The 16,942-nt window shown below is 48.7% G+C and overlaps 1 protein-coding gene across 12 annotated transcripts in view; it reads right to left on the bottom strand.

Annotated features, from left to right (window-relative positions):
* The window catches only part of GIT2 (GIT ArfGAP 2), a 2,415,297-nt gene that overhangs the window by 373,350 nt on the left and 2,025,005 nt on the right, over positions 1-16,942 (bottom strand). The gene's annotated exons all lie outside the window — the stretch shown is intronic.

Here is a 16,942-nt window from a genome sequence, read left to right as displayed (position 1 = left end):
CCAGTAGGGCTGTCATAGTTGTACAATAGGGTCAGACCAACAAAAGGAAAAGAAAAACATTGCGTGAACCCTAGATATTTGGCCATTCCTGTGAAAACAAAAACAATATTCAACACTCGGTCTTGTTAGCAGCAGGTAGCAGTCAGTTGATTTCTTTGCAGCTGCAGAGAGGTACAGAGAAACTTGCAGAATAACTGTAAGGAAAGCATGGTATCGAAGTAAGACGGACACAAGTGACCGCAGTTCAAGGGTGTTTAATTTTCACAAGGGGGTGAAAAACGTCTATCTAAACCTAAATCTACAGATGCGAGCCAGCTACAACCATCAAATAATAATAATGCAGTCCTAGTGGAGTCTTGCCAAAATAAAAATGCCTATACTAAAAAAACAATCCTTACTGCTACTTTACAAACAGTGTGGGGGTAATGTTCATGAAAAAGAAAGACGTGTTCACCAAATGATAACTCGGGCCATTTGCCTCCCTTCCCCATGTTTTCAGCATGGGGCAAGGCGTTTCCCCCGAGCCAAGCACATACTCTGGCTTTCTTGACACGAGAATACAGTTCCAATTCCAGCATCAGGGCCTTCTGTGCTGAAGTCTCTTCTCCGTCAAAGTCTCCTGTTTCGGAGGGCCTGATGTACAAAACAAAAAAAGAAAGTTATTTTCTTCTTATCATTATATGATTTAGGTGTCTCTCCCTGGATCCCCCTAAGCCGGGCTCAGATCCCTTTATTTTACGATTCCAACAATATTCCTTCTCGGGTGACTCAGGGTTCATCCCGGATCCCCCTCAGCCAGGCTCAGATCCCTTATTCACATTCAATTAGTTTCCCTCGGCCGGGCTCGGACAAACTGCAGTTCACTTTACACTTATCGAAGACTTTCGAATGTGCACAGGGTTTAGCTTGACCGTCGCTGGACCCCTTCATTACACAGTTCTTTTTTTATAATGCAGTTGCCATTCAGTTGGCTACCTAACAGAGACCTTCGAATGAGCACCCATGTGGTGCCAGACTACTCTGTGCACGGTATCTGACTTCGCTTTTTCAAAGTACATTCACTCCTTTAGTTTCCACTTGTTCGTGCCTCTCATCACATGCGCTTCAAGCACTGTCCTTTGTGGATTTCTTCATACAATTTTGCCTCTTGCAACCGCGGTTCAAACAGAAGCTGATTTCGTATCGGTTTCTCCGACTCACTGGCTCTGCTGCTTCTACTTTCGCAGCTTTTTTGCAGGAGCCAACAACAGTACCATAGCGGCAATCGCACCGCCCGGCCTGGGTTATCGACACAGGAGTGCCCTGGTCACTTTTGATGCACAGCGTAGGTTAGTGGCCCCGGAGATGTGCGCTTGGATGTGAGCCCTCTTCTTCGAGTGAATGGAGAGTCTGCATTGCCTTTGAAGCAGGCAACATCATCCCCTCTCCCAGAGAAAGCTTTTTTGAGTCACTCAGCTTCCGGTTCCCTTTATCTCTCAAGGAATAAATAACCATCCATCACATTTACAGACAACCTCACAGGATTGAGTAGGAGTCCTTCATTGCGGACATCTCCAACTTTCTCACCTTTGCCAAATTAGCATACAGTAATAATGTGTTTCTCAGAGATGTTATCGTCCCCGAGTCTCACTTTAACAACCACACTTGAAGCACGCTTTTTTACCCTGACCGGATCCATGGTCCTTAAGCGAATTGGGCTTCCCCCCACCCACAACAAAGGCAATACCCTAGACCTTGTATTTACGCAATTCTCCATCACCTGGGCAGACGCTATGCCACGTGAGTGGTCTGACCATGCTTCCATCCCACTGTTGAGCACCCACTCAACCACAGCCCACAAAGGTCAGGGTAAACACCTCAGATTGTGGTGAGCTTTGCACTACGTATAATGCTTTGAGGTAATCTTGTTCACGTGGAAAAAGAGTTTTTACAAAATCTTGGGGTGCAGACCCACTATGAAAAGTGCCTCTGTGGTTGGCACTATGCAAAACGTGAGAAAAAAGAGGGCTGCACACCCGTGGACCACTTAGAAGTGGTTAAACAAATTTCTGCAAATTCAATAATAATTCGCTGTAATCTTAAATTAAATGTTTCTTTATTCTTTGCTTATTAGTATCATAAGCTTTGAACCCTCTTGTGGGTATCGTGGTTTAAAGGCTGAGAATGTCACATTGAAGGCCTATGCATTTCGGGTTACAAACCCTTCCTCAGGGCCTGTGAACTTTAATCTACTGATCACCTTATGGACAAATCTATATACATGGTTGATATATTATCAACAGTTGGTAAATAATAAAGCAGTTTTCATATTCCAGCAAAACAACATTCAATATATGCAGTGTAGAAAATCATTCATGTACATACACATGGCATTGAGAGAGGTACGTTACCATTAAGGTGTCATTGAAGGTAATGTTTGGGTAGTTCATCATCATCAAACGATTCATCAATTTGTGCAAACACGAACAAAAAACAAAGAAATGAAACAAACTTAAAATGCATGTCTATATCTAGAAAGTCTTGTGTAAACGTTTCTAATTGTACATGAAAGTCATAAAATGAAAGCAGGTAACTGACCTTCTGCTCGCGTGTTTATGAGAAAATAAATGCTTCTTTGAACAGAGACGATCGTGTCCGTGTTGCTTAAGTACGCACGCAAGTCTGTGAAATAAAAGCTCAACTGTCATCAAGCGTATGTGAGTTAAATGGTGGATAGCCTACATGGTGTCTGCTTCTTGTCTTACCTAATTAGTATCGCGCTGCACTGAACGGCGGCTGGTTCCTGCAGCCACTCGCGTGCAGACCGAAATGAGCTTAGTCATGAAACTTCGAGCGCCAGCTGGATTCTGCAAACCTTTGCGGGCATAATGGAAAGGACTAAGTCACAGGGGGCCGCACCCCTGGCCTCACGGCCAAGGTCTTTTCTCTCACAGGGTAAACACCTCCTCACTCCGCACAGCACATTCAAAGCCTTTCGGGTCAATGAGCTAGAAGCAAACATTGCAGGCTTCCTCACCACAGGGAATGCCTCCATCCTCCTAGAATTATTCAACACCTCTGCTATGAAACTGCCCCCCTAAAAACCAGCTGTCTGAAGACCCAACCGTCTGCCCCTTGGTACATATCCAAGCTTGCCTCCAACAAATGCTCAATCAGAGCCCTAGAGAAACAGTGGTGCAAAAAACATAACCCTGGTGATCTCACCAATCTCAAATCTCTCCGCTCTAAGGACACGATTCTAATTACAGAGGCCAAAGCTACTTACTACTCCACCACCGTCAAGGCAGCCTTGAACAAGAGCAAAGCCTTATTTGCAGTGGTAAAGCACTATACCAAACCCTCACCTGACCCCAAGGTGCCAGCAACTCAGGAAAAATGCAACAGAATCCACAACTTTCTGATTGAAAAAATAGAAGAAAATCTGATAGATCATCAAATCAACCTCACACAGCCTTAGCCCCCCACCCCCCAACCCCTGCACTCAAGCATGCCCAGTGCCCCTCTCGAATGAATTCTCTCCCTTCTTTCCCTTAGACCGCCTAAAAACAATTGCTCTATGAGAAACCTGAAGGTGTCTCCCTAGCTAGTCCCCGGGGATCTGTCATCCACGTGGCCAGTACACGGCCATCGCTATTGGATGCAGTTCCTGGGGTGGACCAGTGAGGGAGGATCACATGGATGTGGGGTCCTCGGGGAGTGGGACACCAATGGGTGAGACGCAGTATCCCCCTGCCTTCAACACCTTTTCCCCACCCTACCACGTAGAACATTGAAAACCACTGCCCCCCCTTTTCCAACATGAACACTTTCGCATGACACATTAGAGAACGGACTAACACAAGAGCCGTTTACCCAACATGCCCCAATACAAGGGTCAGGCAATTGATCAGAATCCCACACAGCTGAGAGCCCTTTCCCTTCCCCACAGAGATAAAAGGTCGAGCAAGAGAGCACCGGACAAGCAAGGCAGACAGCACGACACGACAGCTATCCAAGTCTGGCAGTACAAGAGGAGGAGAAAGGCAGCGAATATCGAGAGGTTGACAAGGAGAGACACGACCTTGCCCTTTCTGACGCAGACCCCCAAAACCTCAGCAGAGGGAATCGTAAGACCGAGGACAATAGCCCATGTGTCCTGCAACAGATGTCAACGGTACACAGAGCGTGTCGACGCTGATAAGCGGCAGCGAGGGAAACTCCTGCTACGATGGTACCGGCCTTGACTCTATTTACGAAGACAGCCAAGCGGTTCATCACAGCCGGTGAGTCGAGGGGAGAACCGATAGAGCTGGGCTGTGGTGGATGAAAGACGCAAAGTGGCAAAATGAACTATGTTCAAAAGAACTGTAAAAGTGTTGAGGGGAGACCAACTACAGAGGGAACTGGCACCACATGGGTGCTAACTCGAGAGACTCTAGTTGATCCCTGTGCAAATGAAACTACAGAAACCAGAAGGCCGTAGGAGAGCTGCCAAGTTAGGTCAAGTGGTCAGACAGGAGCTCAAGCAAAATCCCTGTACAGTCTAAAGTCTTTGATCTACAAACTCCAGAAAGCAAGGGAAGTGAATCCTGCAAACGAATGTGAATGAAGTTGGCAAGAGTGAACCAGACTAAATGAATACCTTACCAAGAAATAATCCTAATGGATATACAGACCGACTCGCAGTACTCCGCTACTGTTAAAAAGATGCCAGTCCATACACTGGCTACCCACACTGTTACAGCGATTTGATGCTCTCGAGCCAAGCATGCACTTTAAACAATAAAATAAAAAATATAATTTCTTCCACCTTTTCATTGTTTTTCTAAAAATGTATTTTACTTTCTGTCTCTTACAATATGTTCTGGAAATGATCTTGCTCTCTACTTTGCTTCTAAAATGTCTATCTACCATTCACAATACCCTCGCTACTTACCTTCTATCCTCTCCTCCTTCTCACTTTTCTCCACCACTCCCTACCCTCCTCTCCCGCTACTATGTCTTCCTTTGCCCATACCAAGCCTGATGAGATTCTTGCCCTATGTTAGGCAGAAACCTGTGCAGTTCCCTCTGGGACCACTGCAAAAGATTTAGGACTACAGGTGTTTGGCAGTAAACCCACTTGGTAGCAGTCTGTACCACACAGATTCACTTGGTAGCTGTGGCTGAGCAGTCAGACTTCCCTCAAGAAGAGTTAGGCAGTATACAGAGTATTCACAATAGGTCAAGAGAACACAGTAGAACAAGTAAACACTGACCAGGGCTTGGTGTAAAAGAGATATAATTATTTATTTAAAACCACATCTAGAAAAACACACAGGCACTAATAGTAAGCAATTCAAAAACACGGTCACTAAAAGATATACACTCCCTTAAAAGAATTTTAGACAAGTCTTAAGTAAAGCCCCACTTATTTTCAGACAGCGGTGAGCGCTTAACGTAGATGGCACTCTAATAATTCGTTTTTAAAAAGGGAGAGAAAAGCAGAGGAATAATTGAAACAGATCCCAACACTTTTTCACGAACACAACAAGAGAGAAAGACAAAGTAACACCGTGAATTCAGAGTCAATAGGCCGGATCCGCTTTAAGAGGATCAAAACGAAATGTGTCCAAGGTCACACAGTTGCAGTGCACAAAAGTCTTGTAACGGTTCAAAAAGGAGTTGGACCAAGGAAAGGGACCAGTTAGAGGGTCAAGGCGGCCAGCCCAGTCCAGAAGGTTAAGGGGTTATTATTACCTTGTAGCAATCTTTAGAAAGGGAGGCCTGGCGGACACGGTACCTTAAAGTGGTGAGAACGCTCTGGCGGGGGCAGTTGGTCCTGTCAGCGGGTGCAAGTCGGTACTTCGTCCGGGGGAAGAGAGGATCTCGTCGTGGAGGAAGACAGGAGTCTGTTGCACTGCCAGGGAAGAAACCAGCCACGGAATTTCTCAGGTACAAGGAGCGGTCCGGTGATTCGCGGTTCAGTGGCAGTTCGACCACAAACTGGGCTGGGGTGCGAAGAAAGAAAGGTAAACTGGTTGTGCCCACCAGTCAGGGGAAGAAGCCTCTCCAGCCAGGAGATCTTCTCTGTCGTCGGGAAGTGGTGAGTCGGTTCTGCAGGGCTCCACCGGTGATGTCGTCGTGGTAGGTCGGCTCAGCTTCTCACACGTCGGATTCTCAGGTCCTGTGGTGACTTCTAAAGTTCCAGTCCCCAAAGCCCTGCTTTTATGCAGAAAACCCCCATTCACTCAGCCTAGCTGTCACTCAAACATGCTAAGTGGGGAGCCGGCCGGCTCACCACTTGGGCCAATCACACAAGAGTGCGACTTGAGTTACCAAGGTAACTCGGTCCAGGGTGCCTAAACCCCATCCCACATCCCCTGTGGTACCCAGACAGAGTGGCACCACTTTTGGAGGCTTCTGTGGAGAAGCCCGCCAAAAAGTGGAACAAAGGGCTCGACTTGGGTTGGAGTCACAGAAGAGAACACAAACGCCATTTTAGAATCGAGTCTTGGCAAAAAATACCAACTGGAAATTAATATTAATTAAATAAACCGGCGGTATGTTCGAGGCAATGAGAATTAAATAATTAAAGTTGGTAGCCTCGAACGATGGGAAAATCCCATAGGAAAATATTCGCGGTCGAATATAAAAAGTAGTTTCCACTGCCGCCAGCCAATCGAATTGCCCCGACCAGTACGTCCACAATATGATGGTTTGTACTGGTTTCTGTTAATAATTTGGGACTAGTAAAGCCAATGGTGACTTTACATGCCCTGGGAGACAGTAGTCAGTCCCAGGGTATGGAGTCTATGGTGGGGTGTCACTATGACACCCCTGTGTTTTTTAAAAAAATTATTTTATTCAAACAAAACAAAAATACAACAAAACATAAATAAAAACTTTCAACAACATAACCACTGCACCCCCCCCCCCCCTTATGAGCCTATTTGTTCCTCGCCCTCTGTATCTGTACCGTGTGTCAGGGCTTCGCTGCTTCCGGATTCTGCTGGGGCCAATACTGCTCCAAACATTTCAGCTATCAGCAGTTTCCATGCCATGAGGGAGCCCATTTCCTCATCTCCCCCCGTGCTACTAGCCTCTTGCCACACAACTGTTTCAACCCCTGCCCATTTTTGTAGGTCCTTCCACCACACCTCCACCCGCGGCCTGTGACACTCCTTCCATCCCATGGCGATCCTACGTTTCGCGAGCACGTATGCCAGATCTTTCAATTTCCCAACATGTTTGCGTTTCCGCGCTCTAGGATACCCCCCCTAGCAGGCAGGCCCAGGCCCAGTCTATTATGAGCGTGACCCCCTTCTCCGTTAGCTTCTGTGCAACCTCCCCCAATAGACTTCAATTACCGGGCACGCCCAGAACATGTGTATCATGTCTGCGTTCTCTTCGTCACACTTGGGGCAAGCCTGGCGCCCCACATTTCTGAACCTTGATATTCTCCGAGGGGTCATGTACGCCCTGTGCGTTATGTACAACTGCAGTTGTTTAAACCTGGCATTTCTCGACACCTTCTTGTGATATCCCAAAGCCCGTTCCCACATCCCATCCTCCATCGGGGCTCCCATCTCTGTTTCCCATTCTGATCTCAAATGCACCAGATCCCCCCCGATCTTAGTCATCAACATCTCGTACAACCTGGACACCTCATGCCCACCCTCTGATGTATCGTATATCACCTCGACGGCGGTGTCCTGCTCCTCGCCAAAATGGCTTCAGGCCACCTACTCCTAATCTCCTGTACTACCCTGTGATAAGTGACATATTGGCTACCGTGCAGTCCTGACGTTGTCCCAAGTTCCCCAAACTCCGCAATAGCCCCTTCCTGCCAGATGTCTCCCAAGGTGATTAGACCCACCGACTCCCAATAAGTCCTAATGATTACCCTCAGTTGCCTGTCCCCCTTCGTCAGCGCGACCAGCGGTATCTGTGGGACACACGGGAAAGGGTCTCCCATCATGCGGCAGGCTCGGCGCCACATGTTCCATCCCACCAACAGCATCTTAGGGCGCTCGCTCATATCCGAGCTAGCCACCCAGATCATTTCCCGCAAGTAAAAAGGAGCACAGTCCCTCCCGAACAACCTGTGTTCAGGGGTCTCCTCATCAGAGAGCCACCTAGCCACATACTGCAGTTGTGCCGATACATAATACGCCTCGAAATTAGGCAGTTTAATACCGCCTTTCTCATAGAAGTTCTGCAGCTTCCATAATGCAACTCTGTGTCGGGTACCATGCCACAAAAAGTCTCTGCACATACTGTGCAGCTTAACAAAAAACTACATAGGGATCATATAAGGGATATTGTTGAAATAATGCAAAAGTCGGGGCAGGACCACCATTTTAAGCATAGCCCCTCGACCCATCATCGCTAGGGGCAACCTTTCCCAAAACCTCATGCATTTCGCAATTTTTTCTATAGCGATTTCAGTGTTGTGCTTGTGTTCTTCTTCAATAGAGTGATACACGTCTATCCCCAAGTAGCGGAATGAACCCGTCGCCCACGGAATCTGCAACACAGGTAACCTCTCTACAGGCTTTCCCACGTACCTCCCCAGCGGGAATAGACAAGATTTTTGAGGGTTCACCGCTATACCGGACACCTTGGCATACCGCTCCATCACCTCCAACACATACTGAAGATTCTCTTCCGGGTACCTTAGAAACAATAACAGATCATCTGCGTACAAGGATATGAGATGCCTCTCCCCTCCTACCTCGATGCCGATCGGCTCATATTGTTGCCTGAGGTATATTGCTAGGGGCTCCAGGGCCAGAATGTATAACATCGGGGACCATGGGCACCCTTGTCTAGTGCCTCTGCCCAGCTGCCATCTCTCCGACACCACTGCACCCGTACGGACCCTGGCTAGCGGTTCGCTATATAGCATTCCAGCCCATTTAACATAGCCTGGCCCCATGCCATACCCACGTAGGGCCGCCAGCAACCACGGCCATTTAACAGAATAAAACGCTTTGACTGCGTCCAATGCCACAATCGACATTTGACTGTCCTGACTGCACCCCCATTCAACCACTCGATGGAGTCGTCTATGGTTGTGAGTGATGTTCCTACTCGGGACATAGCCCGTCTGGTCTGGGTGAATCAGCTTACCGATCACTCTCCGCATTCTGTTGGCCAAAACAGCTGTCAGGATCTTACTGTCCTGATTCAACATTGACAGGGGCCTGTAGAAGCCACAGCGATGTCCCGGTTTATTAGGTTTGGGGAGCGGTATAATAATCGCCTCCCTAAGCGACTCCGGCAACCGTCCTACTTCAAACGCCTCGTTGAGCATTTCTAGCATGAGTGGGAGCACCTCCTCCTCATACATTTTATAGAATTCGCTAGGGAACCCATCCGCCCCCGGAGCCTTGCTGGTGGGCAACTGCCGCACCGTCTCTTTCAGTTCCTCAAGCGTGATCGGTGCATCGAGCTCCTCCCTCTCCTCGTCACTCACCTTGGGCAGGCCTATGTCCTCCAGTACCTCATCAATCTCCTCTTGGCTGCTCCCCCCATCATCCTCATATAAAGCAGTATAGTATTCCGCAAATGCCCTGTTTACTCCTTCTTGAGTGTCCACCGTCTCGCCCTCCTCACCGGTTACAGTTCGAATCAGGGACCTGGGGGCTTCACTCTTATATAGCCATGCTAGGAGCCGGCCCGTTTTATCTCCTCCCGTGTGTTGCCTTTCTATGTATTTTTTGTAGTTTAAGTTACTGAGCCTGTCCCAGTGTTCCGCGCACTTCCGCTGTAATCTGAATGTCTCCTCCGTATCTGCCCCACCTCCCTCCAGCTCTTTCTCCAGTTCAATCTCAGCCGCCTGTAGTTCAGCCAGAACCCCACCCAGCAACCCCTTTGACTTCGCAATGGCAACCCCCCGCATCACCACCTTAAAGGCCTCCCATAGAGTGCCCGCCGACTGCACACTGCCAGTATTCACTTCGAAGTAAGCAATGATCTCATCTCTTAGATCTTCCCTGAAAACGGGGTCTTTGAGCGCCTCTGCCCGGAGGCGCCACGTCGGTATTCGCGCCCTGGGGGGGCAATACTGCCACCCCAGGACCAGGGGCGAGTGATCCGAGAGAACCCGCGCTTTGTATTCTACATGAGTACTCTCAGCAACCACGTCCGGGGTGGCAAAGATATAATCAAGCCTCGTGTGTAGCTTATGCGGGGCCGAGTAGTGCGAGTACTGCCTCCCCTCAGGGTGTTTCACTCTCCACACATCTGCCAAGCCAAAGTCTGCTAGCAACCTATGCAAAACCCTGGCTGCTGTGCTGGGCCTGGCCGCCCCCCCATCTGACCCGTCTACTCCTGGAATCAAGACACAATTAAAGTCCCCTCCCCAAATCACCCCAGCCCCCACACCCACACTCAGCTTGGTACACAGTGTCCTAAAGTATGCCGCTGTGTTTTGGTTAGGAGCGTAGGTATTTACTATGCATACTTCTTTGTTCTCTAACAGCCCCCTAATTATCGCCAACCTCCCATCTGCATCCACAATTTCTTCAGTTAACTTAAATGGGACATGCGGCGCCACCCAGATAAGCACTCCCCTTGCATAGGCAGAGTACGACGAACCCACCGCTATCCCTTTCCATTTCCTCCCCACCATCTCCATCCTCTCCCTCGTCAGATGTGTCTCCTGCAACAAGGCGATGTCTATCTTCTGTCGCCTCAAGTACAACATAACCTTATTACGTTTCAGGTAACTGTTGAGCCCTCTAACATTCCATGTTAATATCTTAAGGTCCCCCATGGTCTATCGATGGTTCTCCTTCCCCTCCCCACGCAGCCCTCCCCCCCACACCAAACAGACTCTCAATAATAGAACTTCCACAAAGGCTCATATATAAACTTAAACACCCCAACACCCCAACCCAATTAACTGCCCAGCTCCATCCCTGGATCTCAGGCATCCCCGCGTTTGGCTCTCTCTTGGCGACCCCAATCGAGAACCCGGCAGGGTGTCACCGCACTAACAGTGACCCAACTAAACTCTAAATGAGGGTATAAAGATCGGCCCCGGGAGGCTCCTACCTCACGCAGCAATCTCCGTGCACACAGCTCATGTTTCCCACCATTCAGGGCGTTCCAGCCGTCCAGCTGCATCAATGACTATAATCAAGTCCCACATTCCTCAATCCCACCAGTTCACCACTTTACTTGTCTCGTCCAGCTCCATCTTCCTTCTGAACATCTGGCTCTTGGGGGCAGCTCTGCATGTCTAGCCACCCCATGGCGTCTTCTGGAGTTTCAAAGAACAGCGTCTTGTTTTTGTAAAAAACCTTTAGCTTGGCCGGATAGAGCAGCATATATTTGTGGCCAGCTTCCCGCAATCTCCTCTTGACCGATCCAAAGTTCATGCGGCTTTGCTGTACCTGCAGGGTATAGTCCGGGTAGGCAGTTATATTCGCTGCGCCACGTTGTATAGTTCCTCCCTTACGGAAGTGTTCAAGGATTCGCTCGCGATCCCGATAATTGAGAATCTTGGCAATCATTGGCCTGGGCGGGTTACCTGGCGGTGGCTTCCTTGTCAAGGCCCTGTGTGCCCTTTCCACAGCAAATCCCTGAGAGAGGTTCCCCCGGTGAATTCCTGCAGCAGCATGTTTCCACGTACTCCATCGGGTTGTGGCCCTCAGCCCCTTCCGGCAGTCCGACGATTTGAATGTTATTCCTTCGAGCGCGCCCTTCTGCCTCCTCCGCCCTACTCTCCAGATTGCCCACTCGTTGCACCAGGGCATGTAGCTCCCGTTTGTGTGCAGCACAGTCCGCAGCAGTTGGGCTCATCTCCTTCTCCAGGGTCTCCGTGCGCTCCGCCAAAGTCCTAACATCCTGCCTGAGGAGGTTCACATCTTCCTGTACCGCCCCCACTTGAAGCTCCATCGCCGTTTTCAATTCCGTCACAGCCAATTGAAGCTTGGACTCCCAGGCCGCCTTCAAATCTGCGATTGCCTCCAGGACTTCCTGGTTAGTACTCACAGCGGCCATTCCCCCTGCTGAGGTCTTATCCTTGCTCCTGGCTCCCTCGGGGCCAGTCGGCGTTCTGGTATATTCGTCCAGCGTAGGCTGCTTGGCCTTCGCTCTCAGGGGCTTGCTGGACATTCCTTCGGTTAGGAAAAGCTTGTCATCCACACTTGTAACTCCAGGGGCGGTCTGCCTTATGCGACCCGAGCGGACTGTGCACCACACCCCAGACAGCGCTGTTTCCCAATGATATGCCCAAGCGTGTCCCCGCTCACTGTGGCCTGTTATCTTCCGTGGAGCTTGGCTCTTAACTGACCACACCGCAGTCCACTTCTGTGGTCTTCTCGGGCCGTGGCTTCCGCTGCCTTCTTTCAACCCTCCTGGGGCGAGTGTCTTCCAGCGCCAACAGTACAAGTTACCTCTCTTGATGGGTGCTATTATTATGAGTTATTGCCCTGCTGCCACCTCACATGACTTTCATTGACTCATCCCCTAGTGCGGCTTCAGGCTCGCCACATTTCTCTGTGTAGTATTTGTGCCCCCGCGAGCCAGCAGTATCTTTGTTTTCCACCTGTAATCCTCTGTTATGGACTGCTTGCCTGTGTTGTAAGTTTATTTTGTTTCCTTAGCAGGCGCGAGTACCACCTTCCATTCCGATGTCAGTTTCACACTCTGTTCTCTTGCAGGCTCGCTCCTCGCAGCTCCGTGCTGGCACAATGTTGCAACTAACACAATCTGCATTGCTTTTGCTCTGATGACTTTACTGCTACTGCTACTGTTTCCGCCTCCCAGCAGCTGATCTTGTGGCTCCTTCAGGCTTCAGACTACAGGCGGCTGCGCTCACAATGTCCCACAGCTGATCCAGTGTTAACATTGGGCTGCATACGCTGATTTCTAATGATAATGTATTTGCCGCCTATGTGTCCACTGCTCCCATTGATGCCCCCAGTCTTCCGAATACGCATCCGCTACTTCCAATTACCAACTCGTTCTGTCCCACGTCGCTGCTGGCTTCCACTAGTCCGGCTGCCTTTCACACTGCTGTCGTCTCTTTGTGCATTTACTTTCCAGTTTTCCGATTGTTCGTATTAGCGACAGGTTTCACTGCCTTAGCCTTCTGCAACCTCCTCTCCCGGCAGTACGGCTGATTACACATCAGACCCTTTGTTCAGTGGGCGCCATCTTGTTTTCACTCACCGCCCAGACACGGCAAGCTTTTTTCTTCCTCCGTACTTCCTTCTGGCTGTTAATTATCCCAAACTTCAGCCTGCTGCACACCTCATTTCTTCATGCTACAGTGGCTGTTTTTTTAGCACTTCACAGCTGACTTTAAATGCCTTTCATCCTCAGGATCATGTGCGGATCTGCAGGAGCTCCCAGGAATCACGTCCTACACCGCAGCCATTAAGCCATGCCCCCCGACACCCCGGTGTTAATGCACGGAGGGTGCTGTGTAACACACCTAGGAAAAACACATGAGACCCTATGGAGTAAAGGACCCCATAGCCCATAAAACACATTACCAGTCAAAGGAATACCACAAATCATGTCCAGGAGTGGGAGAAAAAGAATCTCACTCTTGGCAGGAGAAAAAAACAAACCCCAGGAATCCAGCAAAGCTGCTGGGGGACTCACCAGGTTAGGAAATTCAGCATAAAGAGAGAATTCTCCCTAACACCCTACTCCTCAAGGCTAACCCTTCCTGTGCCTCCACTGACTCACTGTCCCTGCACATTGTGAAGCACATAGCTCGCAGTATTGCTCCACATCTTGCTTCCCTCTTCAACTCCTCTCTTAAAAATGTCACTTTTCCCTCATCCTATAAAACATTTACTGTCATCCCTCTCCTTAAGAAACCTGGTCTTGCTATAGGTACAAGCAAGACCATTTCTTGATAGGGCTAACAGCGCAACACTGGCCCGTGTAACCATTGGCTCCCAACTTGACTACTGTGCCAGTCTCCTTCAGGGTATTGAAAAGACAGATATTAATCGGCTATAGGTGGTCCAGAATAATGCAGTCAGGGCAGTGACTGGTCTTTGCAGAACAGAGCACGTGTCTGCAGGAAGAAGTTCATTCAACTGGCTGCCAGTACAGAAACAGATTATATTCAGGACACTGTGCATTACGCATGCATGCCTTTATGGAAAAAGTCCGGCAAATCTAACCAAAAGGATTAGGTGGTTGCCGGTTAAGCAAGCACTACGAACCAACAACACAGGTCTGTTGGAAACTCCTGCTGACAAGCTCTACCACGTTCAAAATAGCTGCTTCTCAGTAGCCGCACCCCGGCTATGGAATGCCCCTCCACCGGATCTCAGATTGTGTGGGGGACGGTTTCAATCTTTAGGGGTAGGCTGAAGACCCTTCTGTTTGAATAAACCTACCATACCTGCCTCACTTTCATCCCCCCGGACTCTCTGGCATGATTGATATATATTTTCTCTTATTTGTTTTGTTCATAGTTGTCAGTCTTGTCCCAGAGCTTCTTTGCCCACCGCCGGCATCCCAGCGCGTTACAAATAAATTAAATTAAATCTTGATCCCAAATGTCCTGCCAATATTTGCCCCATCTCTATTCTACCACACTATTCCAAACTCCTAGAGCGAGAAGTATTCAATTGACTCACTGAGATCCTTTATACTCACAATGTCTGCATTCTACAGAGATAGCTCTCTAAATTACAGCAACCGTATCTCTACCACTCGTCATGTAAACCTTTCATATATTCTTCTTCTCAACCTCTGGGCTGCCTTTGATACCGTCAACCAGTTTGACCTTCTCTCTACATTATCTCTCCTTGGTATGACAGATAAGGACCTTGCTTGGTTTGCTTAATACCTTGCCCCAAGAAACTTTGAGGTATCCTGGAACAGCCTTACCTCCCCACTCGCCCCCCTTACTGTTGGAGTTCCCCACGGGTCTGCCCTTGCTCCACGTCTATTCACTCTCTATACTTCAGCTCTTGGTATACTGATCTCTTACGGCTTTGCCTATAAACTCTTTGCTGACGACACTCAGATCTTCTCCTCCTTTCACTCCTTATATGACTAGCTGTTGTCAAAAATTTCAAACTGTCTCTCTGTCTGCCAATATTAGATGGCGGAGAGACATGCTTATGCTCAACTCCACTAAGACTGAAGTTCTCTAATTCCTAGTCAAATACGCTATCTCTCCCCCCCTTCTTTTCTCCTGACTACCTTCCTTACTCTGCATGCGCTCGTAACCTTGGTGTCTTCTTCGACCCATAACACAACTTCTTCATCTCCAAATCTGCCACTACAGCCAGACTCAACCTCCCCAATATTAGAAAATAATACTGTTAATTTTATTTTAAAAATGTGTTTATTGGCATTTTGTTATATTCACAAACACTGCACCTTTTTCTGGTGCCAGCTTCAGTATCAATAAACAAGTCTGCATAATTATACAGCAATATGTTAAACAATAAGTTCAAACAACAATGAACAGTAACTATCTCCGGTGTCGAGCCAAGTCCAGCTTCACTAATGACTGACAGGGCGGATGCTCCTGTCGTGGGAAGGGGGGGGGGGGGACATCGACCAGACCAGGGGGTCATTGTGTCTCACGATGGACCTGCTGAAGCTGGTGTGTTTTTTCCGCAGTGGTCGGGTGTGCATCCTGCGGGTTATTAAAGGGGGTTTATCATCAGGGGAGTTGAACAGTTTTATCATGGTATCTTTCCATGCAACCAGCGCCATACTCGAGTCTTCAGTAGACCTGGTTACGCTCTCTTCCCAAGCCTTTGTTTCGGCGTTCGCCCATTTCTCAAGTTCTTTACGCCACACTGTGAAAATCGGACCTGCGGGTTTTTTCCATGACATAGCCATAGTCCTTTTCGCCATTATGCATGCCAAATCCATTAGTTTGACTGAATGTTTGAGTTTAGCTAACCTAGGATAGGTGCCCAGGAGACACTCATGCGGGGTCCATTCGTACCTGGTGTGACCCGCCTCCTCGCACATTTGTTTTATTTTGGACCAGAAAGTCTGGGTCTTGGGGCAGGTCCATAGCATGTGGATTAAGTTCGCGTTATCAGCTTCGCACCAGGTGCAGTTTGGCGGCACATTGTTGTTGAATTTGGCCAATCTACTCGGGGTCAGATAGGTGCGGTATAGCACGTTGATCTGGATCAGTCGAAATCGGTGATTTCTAGAGACCTCTCCAGAGAATGACAGTGCCCTGTCCCATTCGCTATCTGTTAGTTCCCGCCCTATATCTGTTTCCCATGTGGTCCGTAGTTCTGCGCTTCGGGGGTTAGGTGTGTCACTTAGATGGCCATATATTTGGGACACCACTCTTCCACCCTCTCCCAAACTATAAAGCAGCGTTATAAAGGGGTTCATGTCTGGTTCCTCTGGCCAATTTTCCCAATTCATTCGGGCAAACAGTCTAATCTTCCGATATCATAGGTATTGACTGGAGGGAATATCATACTCCGCCTGTAACTCTGAGAACTCCCGAAAGGTCCCCCCTTCATACAGGTCTCCCCACGTGTAGATTCCTTTCCCTCCCAGAGCCTGACACTATTTAGATCGGTATCGGTCTTATTCAACCCCGAGAGCAGTGGCATTTCCGGGGATTATGTTTGCTTTAATTTCATAATCACTGAGGTTCTGTACCATATTTTCCTACCCAGGGTCACCAGGAAGGGTGGGTCGCTTATCAGGGTCTGAGGGCCCCAGATCAATTCCTTTAGGCGTAACAGGGAGATCATGGACTGCAACAGGGGGGTCTCTGAAGTGACCTCGTCTGCTAACCATTTTGATACAAAGCCCAACTGGGCGGCCAGGTAGTATTTCTCTAAATTAGGCAGTTGGATCCCACCCGATTTGTATGGTAAGGCTAATGTGCACAGGGCCACCCGGTGCCTGCATCTCCCCCATAGGAAATCCTGGATTATTGTATCCAGCAAACGGAAGAAAGGTTTAGTAATATAGAAGTGCACATTTTGGAACACATACAGGAACC

This window comes from Ambystoma mexicanum, chromosome 10 (assembly GCF_040938575.1).
Source record: "Ambystoma mexicanum isolate Mex_15411 chromosome 10, UKY_AmexF1_1, whole genome shotgun sequence".
NCBI lineage: Eukaryota > Metazoa > Chordata > Amphibia > Caudata > Ambystomatidae > Ambystoma > Ambystoma mexicanum.
Note: the sequence above shows the minus strand (reverse complement) of the source record. Positions and strands in the feature narration are given on the sequence as shown.